Source organism: Sminthopsis crassicaudata, chromosome 2 (assembly GCF_048593235.1).
Source record: "Sminthopsis crassicaudata isolate SCR6 chromosome 2, ASM4859323v1, whole genome shotgun sequence".
Taxonomy (NCBI): Eukaryota; Metazoa; Chordata; class Mammalia; order Dasyuromorphia; family Dasyuridae; genus Sminthopsis; species Sminthopsis crassicaudata.
The window spans coordinates 660589445-660607545 of record NC_133618.1 but is presented as its reverse complement, the minus strand read 5'-3'; the positions used below and the strand labels follow the sequence as shown (position 1 = coordinate 660607545).

The window sequence follows — 18101 nt, the reverse complement described above, 5'->3', positions numbered from 1 at the left end:
GGCCTTCCAGCTATAAATCTATATTCTTATTCGGCTCTAATATCTTGGGATATTGGATTCTTGTTCTGTTTTTCCCAAAGGCCTTTAAAGTTATTTAACTTTGTTTTTATTATCTTCACATCTATTCTATATATAAACATAGATACCTACACATATGTGTATAAATACTCACTTGTCTCTCCACTTAGAATGTGGGAGGTCCTTGAAAGCAGGGATGGTTCGTTTCATCCTTTGCCTTTCTATCCCAGCCTAACACATGGGGACTCTTAATAATAATAAATAATAATATAAGATAATATAATAATACTCATTCCTTGATCATATAAAGACAGTGCTCAGTGCTGACAAAATAAAGATGAAAAACTGATCCCAACAAATTCAAAGAGGTTGTAATTTATGGGGAAAATGTGCCAGGTAGGCAGAGGAGAGGTAGATATTATTCGAGCAGGACAGGGTGGTGAGGTGGTGCAGTGTATAGGACACTGGTTCTGGAGTCAGGAGGTCCCAAATCTAGCTTCAGATACTTGACTTTTATTAGTTGTGTGACCTCGGGCAAGTCACTTAACTCCACCTCGGTATCTACCCTTCCTTCCAGCAAAAAACAAACAAACAAACCACAAACACAAAGAAAACCTAGAACAGAAAGTGAATAGAACAAAGGCAAAATCCAGACCAGTGCTTCAGGAAAATCTGAAGCTTGAGATCACTGTTAGTTGAGGGAAGATACAGAAGGACCTCCTGGCAGAGGTGGTCCCTGAGTGGGTCTTGAAGAGGCAGGGATGTTCCAAGAAGAAACTGAACAAACAGCAGGAAACAGCAGGGGCAAAATCAGAATTAATCGTCAGTTTGGCTAAAATGTAGTGTGTGAAGAAAATTAAGGAGAAAACCAGTCTAGAAAGACAGGCTGGAGGCAGATTGTGCAGGCTAAGGAGACTGTGGTCACAAGGGGTCAAAGATGGTTTCAGAAAAGGGGAGTTACTCCTCAGGTCTACACAAAAGGATGGCTACTATGGCAATGGTGAAGAACAGGGTTGATTCCACCTTGACTCCTGGAGCCTCTGAGTTGCAATCTTCATCATCATCATCATCATCTTCGTCTTCCAATTGGGGTTAAATGATTTGCCAGAGGTCACACAGCTAGTAAGTGTCTGAGGCCAAATTTGAATCAGGTTCTCCTGACCCAGGGCAGGTGCTCTGCCTACTGTGTCACCTGGCTGCTGAAAGTCATCTTCTGAGGAGACAGGGAAGTAATCTATGGTAGGGCTACTTTCTCCTGGCCTGGGAGGGAGAAAGGAGAAGACCCCTTTCTCTTAATAAAGTCTGGTGACCCTCTAGATTATTAAGGTTCAGGGAACCCCCCAAGAATTCTGCAGTTTATTTATCCTGGGGTAAAGGGATCCTCTTCTTAACATATTGTATCATTGCTGTCAACCTGAGGCTATTCCTCAATTTCATTCTGTCCTAAGAATCCCGTGTATATAGTTCTTTGTTCTATTCCTGGCTTCCTTCAAGTCTCAACAAAAGTCCCCCCTTCTTTCAGGAGCCTTTCCCAGAGCTCCTCAATCTCAGCTCCTTCCCTTGGACGATTATGACCAATTTAGCCTGTCTGTGGTGTTAACATTGAATCTCATCTCCTCCATGTAACCACAGGATTTGGGGGATCACTTGGACCCCCTGAATTGTCCTTTCTAGGACATATTGGACAAGTGGTCAACCGGTGTTCCTGATTGTACCCTCCCCCCAATGAGGGGAAATCAACTGCCCTCTCCCCAAGGCAGCCCCCTCTGACTGCCCTCGTCGCCTTCCACTTTTGGATTTCCCCCCCAGTTATTAGGGAGAAGTTTCTCTTCCTTCTAATAACTAATCATGTCCCTAATTTGGTTTCTGGGGTGAAACAGCACAAAGCAATTGCTCTTGCCCCAGACCACAGGACGGTTGAGTCTGGCGGAAACATCAGAGTTCCTTGAGAGCAAGGCCTGACTTTTGCCTTTTACGCTCCCGGGCTCAGCCCAGGCCTGGCCCGGGGCGGACATTTCACGGACGTTTGCCGACTGACGCACGCAGGCTGCACGGGCAGGGACGCCAGCTTGTACATTGGAACTCTGGACCTTTACCCTCTGGCTCTCGCCAGCGTGTCCTGGTGGTCTCAGGTCATTCACTCTCAACACTCGCCGTCTGCCCCCGTGAAAGCCCCTCCCCAGGCCCAGCTGCACCTGCCCTGGAGCTCTCTCCGGGACACTCGGACGGACGCCCACTCACCTCCTGCAGCAGGCCAAGGACCGAGACCGGGCCACGGTCCGGGACCGGCCGCCGGGCAAACACCCCCTCCCTCCGGAGCCGCCCCTCCGGCCACCCGCTCCACGTCCAGCGCGGCTCCCGTTTCAAGCGTCCCACGACCAATGGGTCCGCAGCCAGGCCGTGATGCTGGGCATAGAGAGTCGCGTCAGGGGGTCGGGAAGCCGGGACCTAGACACACCCCCACGTCATGCCCGTGGCGTCCGGTAGGTGGCACAACCTCCCCGCTCGCGGCCGGTCCGCGAACGGGTCAAGCCCATTTAGCGCAGGCGCGCTGCTGCAGGCGGATGGATCCGGGCTCCGCTTCCTCCGGCCAGGCCTGCGAGCTTCCTTCCAGCTGAGCCGGAGAAGGACTGGGGAGGGGGCGGCCACCGCTGCAGAGGACGCGCGCGCGCGCCGCCACCCTTCCCCCTCCCCCCGCCCCGCCCCGCCCCACCCCACCCCTCCCGCCGCGCTCCCGGGGTGGGGGCAGCCGCCGCCGCGCCGCTGCCGCCGGCCCTCTAGTCCGGCCGGGGAGCCGTCGATCTGTCCCTCCTCCCGCACTCCCCCTCGCTCCAGTCCCCTCGCAGCCTGGGCCGCCGGTGCGCGGAAGGGCCGGGACGCTGGGAGCCGCAACGCTCCGTAATCGAACGTTTTGTGCCGGAGCTGCCCCGGCCGCGAGCGCCGCGTCCCCAGATCGAACCTCGGCGGCGGCGGCGGCGTTCGGAAGCGGAACTCTCCTGGGGCCGCGGCGGCTACATTGTTTCCTCCTCCTCCCTCCGGCTCCTTTCTTCCCTCCCCGACCCGGGCCGCGCGGCGATCCCCCCGCCTCGTCCCGGCGCGCTCCTCTCCCCTGCCCTCTTCCCGCTCCTTCTTTCCTTCCCTCCCCCTCTCCAGCGCTCCTTTGTAGCCCTCCTCCCGGGGACGCCCACCCGCCCCCCGCTTCCCCCCAGCCCCCCCGGCCGCATGGACTGTCCCGCAGCCCACTGATGTCGCCGGCGGCGAGCTGGATCGGACCGCAGCGCTCAGAGAGAGGTGAGTGCCCAACGTTCCGGGGCTGTGGCCCGGCCGCCGAGGCTGGGTGGAGATCGCCGGCCCGGAACCCCTGGTCCTTGTCCCGCTCCCGCCCTCCCTGCGTCCGCTCCCCTCCCCCACCCGAGGACCGAGAAATGGTTTGAATTCTCCCGGGAGTTGCTGTCACAGTCTAGACCCGGGGAATGAGCTGGCTTCCGACATGGGCCCCGGGCCCTGGGGGCGGCGAGGGAGCGCCAAGTTTGTGGATCCTCAGCTGCCCCGGGGCCTGCCGGGGGTTCGGGTGAGGGCTCCCGAGGAGGCTCCGACAAACTCCTGCTCGCCACCCTTTATCTCCCTCCACCCAAGGGCTTGGAGCCTCGGCCGGGATCGGAGGAGCAGGAATGGGGCGGAGACCCAGGGGAATGCCAGCTTTTCTTCTAGTGGGACTGGGCAGGATGGGCATGTGGCTGATGGAGGGAGGGAGGAGAATTAAGCTTCCAGCGCGGGGTGGGGTCAGCCTGGACCAGAGGGGGTGGTGTGCGGAGAGAGAAGCCATTTCATCGCCTCTGGGGGGCTGCCAGAACTGCCCAAAGCTCCGTCTTCTCCTCCCCCTTCAACCACCCCCAAATCTCCACCCTCTACCCCATAAGCGTAACCTGCCCACTGAGCCTGACGCCTGACAGCAGCGGTGCTCACGGTGGCCTGGGGACAATGCTCCTCGCTGCCCAGCCAGGAGCCCAGGTCGGAGCACTCTGGTTGGTTTCCTTGATCTGACACCCCCCACCCACCTCAGGCTGAAGAGGTGGAGACACTTTCTCTGGCTGGGGCTGCTCTTTATGGCCTCCCGGCCTCCCTGACTGCATCCCTGGGTGTGCAGAGAGAGCAGCCTTGGAAACAAAGCCCCCTGTACCACCTAGAGGGAGCTGGTCTTGCACGTGTGGATTGTATTTCTCCCCTTCCCCACCCCGCTTCTGTCTGGATTCCTTCCATCTGCCTAGGCCTGTGTTAGATATCCAGGACTGGGGTTATTGAATTAGGGCAAAAGGGGGCCTTAGAAAACATTTAGAGTGAACTCTTTATCTTACTTTTGGGTAAACTGAGGCATGGAAAAAGGAAAGAGGGTTCAACCAAAGTTGGGCTCCCAGAATTTAGAACTGAAACAATTCAGAGATAATCCAGTCCATCTTCTGCTTTTCACAGAAGCAACTGAAGTCCAAAAGTGACTTGGCCACAGTCACACTCTGAATTACTTGCTCATGCTGGGCAACTAATTAAAACCAAAACTGCCTTGAGATGGCAGTAGTCAAGCCGGACTAAGCCAGGCCCTGAGAGTCTTACCATGTGCTCAGCCAGGCTGCAGATCAAGGCATGGGGAGAAAGGCGGTTTTGAGAGTGTGTTCAGCTGGCTCAGCCTGGCATATGGGCCAGGGTATTCTTCTTGTTGGGGTACTGGGCTCTGGGGACCTACATGTTTTAGTCTCCAAAGCATCCATCCTGTCACCAGGGTTAAGATGCCCATGTGGGGAGGTAGTGATTAGATCTTGCTTTTTGGGGGGGAGAGGGGAGTAATTGCTGAGGTGAGCCTTGCTGCTCCTGGCAGTCCTTGGAGAGACCTTTGCCTGGAAGAGTTGCCCATGGGCCTGGCCATGCTGGGGGAGAAATCTTCATGTTCAGGATATAGGAGGTAGCTGGTAGAGGGGTAGGGTGGTGTAGCTAACAAGGGGCTCTTGCTGCTTAAAAACCCTCTGACTTGGCTCCTTCAGTTCCTTCATTATTGCTGTTAGTGTTCCATATTTCCACTCCCCACCCCTTTTCTCCTTCATTTGGGATGGTAAGGGGAGCCAGGAAATATGGTTGGGGGAGTGCTGGGGAGCTCCTAACTTTCTAGTTGAATGTCATATTCATGCTTGACTGTTCAGTCGGGAAGCTTCTGCCCCTGGGCATGCTGCCAGTAAGAGAGCCACACAAGGATTCCTTGTACCTTTGCCATGACCACCTCAGAATACCTGGATTTCAGAGCTCTTAGAGAAGTGGATAGTGGAGTCAGACAAAAATATGGAAATTTCCCTGACAAGGAAACCCAACTCTAAGAAGAGTTTGGGCAATATAAAGGGATGTGGAGCATTTATCTCTTGAGAGCCTTTTGTCTCCGTCTCTGGTGAGTGTCCAGGGGAGAAGGAACACTACTAGTTCTTTTTGAGGTGTGGTTTAGAGGTGTCTGGATCCTGGTGCTTTGGCACAGAGCTTTGCCTTCCTAGGACGCTGATGCTGATCCCAAGCCACAGTTTCTCCCTCAAAGGAGAATTGGGAAGAATCAAATATCCATGTTCAAAGTTACTTAAACTCCTCACTCTCCGTTCTTATAAGTCTGTTCCATAACTCTTCTCCTTCTCCTCATCTTTCAGGATAATGGCTGGAAACTTCCCTAAAACTGTGGTCCTCCCTCCTTTCATCAGCTTTGTCAACACTTGGGAATGAGACTCCCAAGCTCAAGGGCTTAAAGGTGGGAACATTTCCAATTTCCCTCATGGGCCATGTCCTCATCTTTCTCCCATCCCCATCCCATGAGACCTATGCTGGAGCCCCTGAGGCCAATTTAGGACATACAGTCTCCACCTGGGCTGCATTCCATACGTCTGCCCTGTGCTCCCAGAACATCATCTTCTGCTAGCTGAAGCTCCTCATGGACCTCTGCCCTTCTGATCCCGCCAATCTCCCTGTCCCCTAAAGTGGCCACATTGGGAATTTATGGAAAGCTGGCTTAAAATATGAGTCCTAGCTTTGGGAAAGGCATGGAGAAAGCCCCACCCTTCTCCTTCCCCCCCCCCCCCACCAGCCCACCAAATAAGATGGGAGATCTAAAATGAAGGGGAGGAGCTGATAAACAGGGAGGGAGCTCTGGTGGGCTGGAAGCAGCTGGAGCCTTTTACATCCGGTCAACACCATCCCCAGGGGATGCTTACTTGATATCTTGGGAAATCTCCATCAGTCTTGTCAAGGCTCAGAAGGTCTCCATCTGGCACTAGGGAGAAAGGAGAGTGTCCACCTCCCATTAACTCCTGAAAGGGGGCACAGGAAGATTACTCTATCCAGAGGGACCAGATTCGAGGCTGAAACAAATCCCTAAAGAGAGTGTTGTTGATAAGACAACCTAGGAATACATAAACTGAACTCTGGACATTATTAGATTATTTCTTCAGAGCTAGTGGGGAGTAAAGACCTAAATCGTTCCCTCTGTGGGCTGGCAAAAGGACACTTCTCTTCTGTAGCAATGAGCACTTAACTCCAGCTGGTTGCTTTTCCGTTGCAATTAGAAACAAGGGAAACTAGTCTAAGGATTGTGGAGGGTCCAGTGCAACCCGTCCTCATTATTGGAATTCTCGGTGTGTGTCTCCTGTTGACAGTGGGTCATTTTAGTTTAGCTGAGGCATAACGAGTCACTTTTCTTGATGGAGAGATCTTCATGGGCGACTCAATTAACCTTATCACAACCTGCTTAGGAATCTAATCCTAAGGAAGGATTAGAGGTGATTTCAACCCCCATCTTTTGTAATTTGGTTAAGTCACTTGGTGGATGATACAGCAAACATCAGAGCAGGGATTCCTTCTGACCCTTTCGACTTGTGAATGTGCCTTGTGTGCTGGGGCTGGTCCTGACGTAACTCATCCCTCTTCCTATCATCCTTGGAGCAGGAGGCAGAGTTTTCTCTCTGAGAAATGTTCAGGCTCTTTCTCCCCACCATCCCAGAAGTTTCTTGGCTGGAAGCATCAGGGGGAGATAGAACGCTGTTGGCTCTTTTTTAGGCAGGGTATAAAAGTATCTGAACCCTGAACCTTTGGCACAAAACTGGGGCCAGTCTTGGCCTTCCTTGGAGGCTAATGCTGGGCCCCAAGCTCAGTTTCTTTTCCTGACTAGCAGAGATCCCCAGGGCTATATGGAAAGAGATTCAGAGGCTCAAAAGATGGGACCCAGACAACTCGACTAGAGCTCTGGTCTCTTCTATTTTTCTCCCTCCCAGTTTTTTCTGCTTTTCTATCTCTTTATGGATAGGGGGTTTTGGTGGGAATTGTGGTTTTGAGATTGTCTGGACTAGGCTATACAGATCCCGAATCAGGGCATTGTGCTGCAACAACAAAAAGCCACTTTCTCTGGCCTCCAAGGAGGGACTCACTGCTTCCGCCGTCTGTAGTAGGAAACAACTCCTCCCGAGCCTGAAAAGTCATCCCCCAGAAGGCGAGTACGTAACCCAACTTGGCCTATGTTCCAGTATCTCTTGTAAGAGCCAGCTCTAGAGATGGGCAAGGCAGGTGGCCACATGGGGCAGAAAGCATGGGCAGGGACTCAAAGAACAGTACTCCTCACTCTGGCTTTTCACTTCTGTGGCACGAAAAGTTGGTTCTCTTAGTTAAGCCACATGTGACAACCCGGGGCCCTCCATCTGTAACCAAGGAGATGAAATTGTTCAGCCTTGCCCAGGACTTGGCCCTGCCGTTCATCCCATCGGCCAGGTCAGTTCTAGCCTGAGTGCGCCTTGCTGCATGGAGAGGCGCCTTCCCTTGTGCCCTCTATAAACATGGAGAGCAGCCACCAGCATCTTTTTCTTGCCAGTCCCCCAGGGGGTAGCGGTCAGTCTCTAAGGAACTGAGTAAGGGGGCTACAATCCCCAAGGAAATCCCATGACCACTTGGGGCTCCAAAGGACTGGCTCTGGCTGGACGCAGCTTGGCCCAATGCATAAAAGTTCTAATCTTGGGGGTCAGATCTTACGTTTGGTATTTATGTGCTGTGTGACCCACAGGCTGGATGATGTACAAGTCTCTTCTGATTCTATTTAAGTTTGGTTTCTTCTTTCTCCTTGACCCTTTAAAGAGACCGCATTGATGGGCTAGATCAGCTTGTGGAGCTATGACTGTGAGATTACGGCCTTATATCCTGGTTTCTGGAACTTTGGCTAAAGCATATTCCCTCTGGATATTTTCCCAGGTCCCATCTTCCTTCTTTTAGAATATTCAGGACAACGCTGGGGTAAGCTATCCCATATCAGGGTAAGAGGCACCTCTGAGGCTCTGACTAATTCACTGATCAGCTTTTTGACTGGGCTAAGAGGTGGGTAGATGGGTAAGGTCATCTGGAACTAGATGGGTCAGAGGGTATTGTGCTTCTATTAACTGTGACTTTGAACAAGTCATTTCTGGTCCCCGAGCCCTACTTTCTACATAAGTGAAGCGAGTAGAGCTGAATTCTGAATTCTCTGTCAGTCCCTGTGACTATAATGCCCCTTTTCCTAAGGGGGAGCTTCAGTTTCCTCCACCGTGGCCTCTCTGCCTCCTTTCTTTTGGGATTTCCTGATTCCCTTTGGGGTAGTATGTGAGCTGGCTGGCTCTCCCATCCCATCCTCCACCCCTCAGATCACTGCCTGCCTGCCTTGGTCTGCCCTCCGTGAGCTGGAAATAGAATCCGCTAAGTAACGATTAAAGTCAAATTCGGGCCTAAAAATAAAGTACTGGGGAAGGAAGAGTGAGAGCACGTGTGAATGTGCTTGGGCCCAAAGGGAGAAGTGGAGCCTCCAGCTGGGGCCCCTGGGATCTGTGTGTAGGGAGAGGGAAGGAGGGAGGGAACCTCCAAAGGCTACCCAAACCACAAACGTCAGCAATTTGGAACAACCAGCCTGCCCATCTGATGCACTTCAGATTTCCCAGACTTCTTGCCCATTCATTGGCCCATTTGATCTTCCCAAGCAGCCCAATGTGGTAGACACGGCAGGTGCTCTCCCCATTTCACAGGGATAGAGAAAGGAAGTACCTCCTAGTCACATAATAGATTAATGGCTGAATCAGAATCTAGACCCTGTATGTTTTGGGATTTTTAAGTCCACAAACCCTAACTTTAAGAATCTTTTCACTGCATTGGTGGGTCAGTGCTCAGTGACAAGAGCACTGATTCTGAAATCAGAGTCCCAACTCTGTTGCTCAGTACCTGTCAGACCTGTTAGATTATTGTACTTGTTTAGGCTTCGGGCCCTTCCACTAAACTTTGGAAGTTAGATTGGGTGGTCTTCCCTGGGTTCTTATGGCTGAGGTTCCCTGTGGGATGAGAGGCCTCCTGCTAACTTCTCTGTGTCATTTGCCCCTCTCTGTGGGGAACCACGGAAATGAAGTTGTCCAGCCTTGCCCAGGACTTGGCCCTGGGCCAAGTTTTCCCCTGTGTGAGATGAAGACTTGGATAATGTCCCCCCCATCTTCCTGCCAGCTCTGGGCATAGCCTTGCTGGGCAGGATCAAAGGTGGAAGAGAGAGCGAACGGCCCTGCCCTGGAACCAGAGCAGTTCCTTCCTGTAGGAAAGCAGGCTCTCCCTAACTCTGCCAGACCGATGGAGCGCCCTCCCTTGTGCAGGATCCCTGAGGATAAACTCCGGCGGGTGGGAGCTGCTACCAACAATGCCCCCGCTCTCCTGCTTGGGCCCTCTTGCCCTGACCTCTTTTTTCTTCTCCCTCTGCAGTTTCCCTTCCTAGTTTAAGGCACAAAGTCCTATGGGTGGGGAGGTGAAACTGATTTCTGGGCTCTTAGATGCTCTGCTCCTGTTGGGGCTAATGAACAAAGCTCCCGCCTCCATCCCTTCCCCAGTTCCAGCCCAGAAAACTGGGAGAGGGGGAAGGGAAGTGACCCAAAGCTTGCTGCTTTCCAGCTTCCACTTAAGCCAAGCCCTCTGCCCAGATTCTGGCCTTCCAGACCTCAACCTCTGGGTGAAGGTAGGGGGAAATCCTGCCTGGCTCCTCTCCCCTTTCACCCTGCCCTTCCCTATTTAGAGGCAGTTCATTGAATCCCCTGGGGTTTCCCTAGGTCCTACCAGCCAGCTGGGTGCTGCTTTCTCCCATTGTTGTGTTCACTCAACACGTGGCCCAGTTAGGCCCTGGAGGGGGTGGGGATAGGTTTGGAAAGGGAAATAAAAGAAAAGGCTAGATGAGGCTCTGGGGATTTCAGCATAGTTAGGGATTCACACAGAAAATAATTAGAGAGAGAGCTGTGTGGATTAGTGCTTCCTTCTCCAAAAAAAGGGACAGGGGTCTATGAACTTCCAAAGATCCCTGGAGGAGATGGTCCTTGAGGTCTGCTTTAGAAGACTGAAGAGGCTTTATATATATCTGAAAATCTAGACATCATCTAGTCTTACCACTTTCTTTACAGATAGGGAAACTGAGGCCAAGTAAAGTCCCAGTTATTTAGTGTTGAGGATAGGATTAGAATAGGGGACTTTATTAAATATTTATTAAGGTACTCAATGCTTGTGTGCCAGGAACTGTGCTAAACCCTGGGAAAGCTACAAGCAGTTGACACTCTCAAGGAATTCACAGTCTGATGGAAGAAACAACATTCAAACAACTGTATGAGATGTAGCCAGGATAGATAGGAGATAATCTCAGAAGATTAATTTGGTTTAACTGTAACAGTCAGGAAGACTGGAAGAGGCTTCTAGGGTGAGACTGGAAGGCAGGCAGTAGATGCAGATGAAGGAGAGCATTCTGGGTATGGGGAACAGCCAGTGAGATATTCCCAGTGGGGAGTTAGAGTATCGTGGATCACAAAAGGGAGAAAGATGTAAGAAGACTGAAAAGGGTGGGGGGAGGATCAGCTTGTGAAGAACTGCAGAGGTTATACAGGAATTTATATTTGATCCCAGAGATAGTAGGGAATCACTGGAATTTATTGAAGGAGAGGTTAGCATGATCAGAGCTTCACTGGAAGATCACTGTAATGGCTAAGTGGAAGATGGAATACGGTGGGGAGAAATTTAAGGCAGCCAGACCCTCACCCCCTCCAAAAGCGATTTCAGTAGTCCAGGCAGGAGGTAAAATCAAGGCCTGCGACAGGGTAGACACAGGTATATAGGAAAGATATTATGGAGATGGAAACATAGAACTCAGCAACTGATTGGATGGATATGGGGATGAGAGTGGTGGGTCAAGGATCATATAGTATGTTGTGAGCCTTGGTGACTGGGACAGTGGTGGGTAACCTCAATTAGGCAGGTGAGGAGGAGGGGAAGATTTGGAGAGGAGACATGATGACTTGAGTTTAGGAATTGTTGATTTTAAGATGTGTGTGGGGCAGTCATCCAGTTCAAGGTGTCCAAATCCTGTGCTCTCTTCACCAAGCTAGTCCTTAGATCCAGCCCAATGGGATTTAAGTACCTACTGTATGCACAACACCGAGTCTAAAACTGAACAAAAACCCCAGCCTTCAAAGAATGTCTATTCTACTAGAGATCTTTGCAGGCCTCTGCCCAGGAGCTGAGGCTAGCAAGAAGTGGATAAGCTTAAAATGTGTTGGGCAGTATTTTTAACTTTGGAAGTCGTCTTGGCTCAGGTATATAATATCTTGCCTTTCCTGAGCTTAGGCAGAAGTGGGGAAAGAAAGTCAATAGTCTATCCAATAGGCAAACCTTTATTAAATACTCAAATGTGTCAGGGACTGTACTGAGCTAGAAATTCAGAGAAAAATAAGTCTCTTTAAGAATCATACATTGCCAGTAGAGGAGAAAACTCTGTTTCTAGGTATATCCAAGATGTATAGATGGTAATCTGAAAGGGAGGTACTAGCATCTGGACAAACCAGGAAATGCCTCTTGCAGAAGGTGAGCCTTGAACCAAGTCTTGAAGGAAGCCAGAGAAACTGGAGATGGAGAAGAGAGGGCAGAGCAAGGCATCTTAGAGGGTGCTGGAACCAGGGACTTAATTTTTTCGAGGATTTGGGATTAATTGTCTAGGGTGACACAGCTAGGGAGTGTGTAAGTGTTGGAGGCTGGATTTGAACTCGGGTCTTCCTGCCTCTGTTGTGCCGTCTAGCTACCTCCGGGAACTTAAGTTGAATGAGAATAAATCACTCTTGCTTCTTTCTAGTGGGAGAGGCAATGTTCTTCGTGGCAAGAAGGTTTGACGGCAGACTCAGGTAAACTAGGCTTGGGTCATCCCTTTGTAGCCTGAATTATTAATAGAACTGGAAGACAATTCGGATGTCTCACACCTCGGGCAAGTGGTTTCCTCATTGGTCATCGAGCATTCGTGTAGCTGGTGCTGAGGGCAAACACAAAAAGATCCGGCTTCGTGGTGCTTACCTTTGATTTGTGAGGGGAAACAGTATGTGCATAGGATTATCACAGGGACACCTGGGTGGGGGCACCAAAGCCCAGCTCCATATAAGAGCTGGGGTTTGAGCTGAGCTTTGAAGGAATTGGCTATTCAGAGGTCTGGCTTGATCAGAATGACCTGGTAGGTCCCTTTTACAGGGATCTATGTGGAACCCAGGTTTTCCTACTCCCAGGCCAGCACCCTTTCCACTCACCCTCTATACAATTCTGTCCTTGAGGAGGCCAGGAGATCTGGTTAGTTAGGTAGCATTCCAAGGGATTCTGGGCCAGTCCAATCATTCCCAGATTCTGGAATTAGTTGCTGGGTTATTCTGCAAGCTTGGGAAGATGGATGAAAATATATGCAAATGGAGATGCAAATCAAGTTTGGACACTAGGTGATCTGGAGGCTGGGATCACAGCTTCTGGGTAAGGGTAAAGAGAAGGAGGAACAGGAAGGCAGTACCCCTATCTCCTACTGGTTTTGGTCATAACCCCCAATTTCCTTTCTTCCCCTCCCAGGGTTTTCTATTGTAACTAGGTGCCCACTTGGCCTAGGGCGCCCCTCGTGCTGCCCTCTCAACTAGCCTGGACCCAGCGGCCCCTGCGCGGAGCTGAGCTCCCCCGGGGCCCCCATTCGGTAATTAGACGCTGTAGCAGTAGTTAAATACCTTTCTGGGCCGGCAGGGCCGAGCTGTGAGTTGCTGCTCAGCCCAGTTGGGGGAAGGAAGGAAGGGAGAGATGATGGAAGAGCTTCTAGTTCCAAATTTGGGACGGGGATTGACTGAAGCCATGTGCATGCTTACAAGTAGTTCCTCGGAAGTGTTTTATTTTTAATGAATGTAAAGAAATCTATATGGTTTGTTTGGGATTTTTTTGTAGCTGGCAGATTTTAAGAAAAGCTTTTGGGGAGCTGGCTGGCCTAAGAAGCTAGCCTGGAATTTCCCCATCTCAGGCCTCAATTTGCCAAACTGTAAAATGGGAAGTGGGAGAGAGAATATTAACCTCAGCCCTCTCATTAGCATAATAGAGCCTAACTTGAAGATAAGGAGCTGGAAGAGTCTTAGCCCCTATTCTGAAACTGATTTGTGAACTTGGCAAACTGACCTCTGCTCCAAGGCAGGCCTCCTTGGATTCTACTTCTAGCAAAAGGGTGGACCATAATTAACCCTATTTCCACCTCCCAGGATCTGCTCTGAGAATTCAGAATATACCTCTGTGTAATCCTGGCAACTCTTGGAATCTCTTGGAACCTCAGGCTCATCTTCTATAAAAATGGAAATAATTTTATTGGTAGCTTTTGCCTCCCTGTATGATGAGATACTGTCTGTAAAGAACTTTGGATACTTAACATTATTATAAAAGGCAAGTATTACTTATGAAGCAATTATATTTCCCTTAGTAGGTACTTAATGCTTGCTGAGCCTTTTAACGGAGCACTTGTGGAAAACTGAGAACCTGATAAAGGGCCTCTCACTGTCGGTGTCAGACTGGTAGTAACTGGACCAAATATTGAACATTCCCCAGCCCCAAATCCCAAGCCTGCCCTGAAGTTATTAAGACTGGAATAAAATTTAGAATTGGTGTCCTTTTTCAGCATATCCATCTATGTGATTTCTTTTTTTTCTTTTTCTTTTTCTTTTTCTTTTCTTTTTTTTTTTTTTGCTGAGGCAATGAGGTTAAGTGACTTGTCCACAGTCACATGGCTAGGAAGTATTAGGTGTCTGAGGCCGGATTTGAATTCAGGTCCTGCTGACTTCAGGGCCAGCTCTTTAGCCACTCCACCATCTAGCTGCCCCTCTTTTTTTTTTTTTTTTTTTCTTTTTAAGCTTTTTATTTTCAAAACATATGCTTGGATAATTTTTCAACAGTGACCCTTGCAGAGCCTTTGTGTTCCAGATTTTCCCCTCCTTCCCCTCACCCTTCCCCTAGACAGCAAGCAATCCAATATATGTTATGCATGTTAAGATACATTAGTGATTTCTTTCTTTTTTAAAGATCTCAGCTTTCGAGGTTGACTTTGTTACTTCCTACCTCTGGGACCGTGTTTGGGTACCTCCTCCTTGGGGTTTCAGTTACCTCATCCAAGTCAAGTCCATAAGCATTTCTCAAGTCCTGAAGTGTCTGACTCTGAAAGCCAAAGCCCAGCACCTTCCTTAGAGAAGCTTCCAGTCTCTCTAATAAACTGTGTTTACTGGATAATTTGGAGATCATCTCACAAGGTCGTAAAATGGTTGGCTTCTTAGGTCTCCTGCAGTTGCACATCTCTGAGCCCAGGGTTTTATTTCCCTGCTATCCAGTGGCTGGAGGGCCCAAGGCCAAAGGGCAGAACAGCCACCTTTTCTTTTTCTGTGAGAGTGTGAGAGACACCCAGATCTGGGAGGTTCATTTAACCACCTCTGAAAAAGTGCCTTGTATAAATAAATGCCTGGCGAGTCATCTCTTATTATTGTGATTGTTTGATTGCTGTTGAACTAGCTGAACTGAACGGAGTGGTTGGCGCACCCTTCCCTGGGGCCTCCGTGCTACTGTTTCCAAGATGCAGTTCAGCTTTTGAGCACCTTTCTTATGCACTCACCTGGCCTGGCAAGCCCAGCCCTGGGCCAGGTGTGCTGGGCTGGAGACCCACCTGCTTATCCCCACTGCTTAAAGCAGCCCTCCCCACGGCCACGGGAACAACCCTAGACTCTTGTTTCATCCAGTCTGCTTCCACGGTCTGACCCAGTAGCTCAAGCCATCTCTGATCACTGCCGAGATCAAACCGGCCATCCCCGGCTCCCCGGTGGCCTTTGTTCTCCTGTGTTTCCCTCTTCCGAGGATGCCCTCCCTCCCGCCATTTCTGCCTGTTCTTTACAGGCTAGCTCTACCTCCCTGGAGCCTCCTCTGACCTCCCCAGCCCCACACTGATTTTTCTGGGGGAGAGGGAGTGCTGTCTCTCAGAACCCACCTTAGCATTTGTGCTTGGTGTACACAGTGCTCCAAATAACAGATTACAGGAGTGGGACTTAAACAGGACAGATCATAGGAGTGGGCCCCGAGGGACCTCAGAATAGAAGTTCTCCCCTCCTTGGACCCCTCTGACAATGTCTAGTGAAATCTGTGGATCTCAGAATCATGAGTTTAAATGTATAAAATAAAATAGATTACAAAGGAACCAAAGATCACATTGCAGTAATCGTTATATTGTTAGATATTTTTAATATATTACTATATGATTAAAAAAAAAAAAAGACATTTTATACACTTCAGATTAAGAACTCCTCCCTGACAGTGACGACTAGAAGGGACCTTAAGAACATGGCCTGCACTACCTAGAAAATATCTTCGTTTAGAATATTGGATCTGGAAGAGACCATAAATGTCATTAAGGTTCAGCTCATTTTTCAGAAGAGGAAACTGAGACTTGAAGACAGAAGTGACTTAGATCTACCAATCTTATCTCTGAAGTAGGAATCTTTTCCGTATCTAGAGTCTGACACTTTAAAATGATTAATAATAATCACAGTGGTGTGTGTTTATATAGCAAGATTTGCAAGGTTTATATATAAGGTTTGCAAAGTACTTTACAAATATCGTCTCCTATGATCCTCACAACGATCCTGGATGCTGCTATTATTTCATTTTACAGCCCAGCCAGGATAAAGGACTTGGACAGGATCACATAGATTGAACTTCAGGTTTGGTGTACTTCCCCAAGCAAAAATGACACATTCTTCTCCAGCCGCACCATTATGGTTGGGCTTACCATTAAGTGTTCAGTGAGACCTTGCTGCTGAGTTAATGAGCAGACCTGACGTTGCCTTCAGGAAGCTGACATTTTCATTGGGGAGAAAATTGATCCAGGAGCCACGTTGGCTGGTAGGAAGTAGGACAGGGTGCTTTCGTGTTCAGCAGAATGGGGGTGATGTCCCTCGGTAAGGAGAGGGGGCAGGATTCATGGCGAAAGAACACTGTTTAAAGCTCCCCTCTGTTGCCAGACTGGCTGTAAGAGGCAGCCTTAACAGTATGGCAAGCTTTGGGGGGGGGGGACTATTTAGTACAGGGTGCCCAAGTTACAGGCATTAGCCTACCTGAAGACTCTGACCCCGCACTCTTAGCTTCATGCTGAGGTGCTCCCTATTTCTGGGACTCCTTTGGATCTAATTCCTCCCCATGCCTGCTCTTAGGTGCCTCTGCCTGAATTTACAAAGTGCCCACCCCACCCCCCTTCTGTTCACTTCCCTTTTCAGCTGGTATTTTTAGACTCGTGTAAACAGCCGCCCAGTGGCTCCCACGCCCCACCAGACAGTGCTGAGCTTGGGGTGGGGGAGTAGGGGGTAGGGAGCTGGGCTAGAGACCTCGTGTTCCCCCCTTCCCTTCAGCATGTCTGGTTTTCTGGGGTCTCTGGCTCGCCCCTCTTCCTCTGGCACTCTGGGTAGCTGGGACCACACCCCTCCACTCCCCTGTAACTACACTCTTTGCTTTCAGTCATCCGTCTTCCCCTAAGAGCCCAGACCTTCCAAGAAAGGGTTGCTTGATGCTGTAGCCACTGACCTCAGAGCAGACGGCACAATGCCGGACTTGTTCCCCTGGACCTCAACACACAGAGAGGCCCCTTCTCTGAGTCAGGGGCTGCCCCAATTCCCAACTTCACCCTCCCCTCAGGGAAGAGCTCCCAGGGCCTGCTGGGACTTGTAGTTTGGGGGCCCACCCCATCCCACATCCCCTCCCGTGGGTCCCAGGGGGGTGTGACAGCTGCTTCCAGGAATTAAATATAGCAGTTCAACCACAGAATGGAGGCTCTGGAGGAGGAGGAGGAGGAGGATGAGAAGGTATTGCTGGGAGCTCTTCCCATATGTCTCCTCTTCCAGTGCTAGTCTTTCCGATGGAGCTCCTCTCCCTCTCTGACCTGCAGAAAAATTGCTGACCTGCTTAAAGGAGAAGCAGCTTGGAAACACTTCCCTTGAATGAGTGGGGGGGGCCCCTTCCCAGGGGCCAGGCCATGAGACTGAGAGTGTCAGTGTCGTGAGAGATAGCTATGGTGTAATCTTCACTTCCTGTCCTATAACCCATGACAATTTTCATTCAGTCAACAAGTATCTTGTAGTACCCGCTCTGTGTCCCAGGCCTTGTACCAAGCCATGAGGCTTTTACAAAGACCAGGAGCTCCCACCCTAATGAGGAAGACAAAGGGAAAATAACTAGCAAATAAGTAGCTCTGTACTCCAAGGAAGGTAAGCTCACAGGAGAAGCCGTGGTTATTGTTGCTCAGTCCCATCCAACTCTTGGTGACCCTGTTTGGGGATTTCTTGGCAGAGATACTAGAATGATTTGCCATCTCCTTCTCCAGCTCATTTTACAAATGGAGAAACTAAGGCAAAGAGGGCTTTTAGTGCCTCGCCCAGTCACACACTATGCAATGTCTGAGGTGGGATTTGAACTCAGGTAAACGCGCCACCTAGCGGCTAACTAAAATCCCATCTTCTACAGAAGCCTTCTTCCTTCTCAGTTCTAGTGCCCTACCTCTGTTGATTGTTTCCTATTTATTTACTCTGTAGCTAGTTTGATATGTATTTATTGGTTTGCATTAGATAGTAAGTTCTTGTTTTTTGCATCTTTGTATCTCCTGCATTTAGCATAGTGCCTGACTTAGTAAGTGCTTTGAGACTCCCACTAAATATAAACACACAGACAGAAGCTTTTCTAGGTGA

The 18101-nt window shown here is 50.0% G+C and overlaps 1 protein-coding gene across 2 annotated transcripts in view; it reads left to right on the top strand.

Annotated features, from left to right (window-relative positions):
* Nucleotides 1-2636: 2636 nt before the first annotated feature.
* Nucleotides 2637-18101, top strand: part of CSK (C-terminal Src kinase) — a 37147-nt gene continuing 21682 nt past the window's right edge. The window contains exons 1-2 of one of the 2 annotated variants that reach the window (XM_074296974.1): nt 2637-3309; nt 5694-5791. The gene's annotated coding sequence lies outside the window, so the exon portion shown is untranslated. The remainder of the gene's footprint in view (nt 3310-5693; nt 5792-18101) is intronic. The other variant, XM_074296973.1, reaches the window with a different exon arrangement.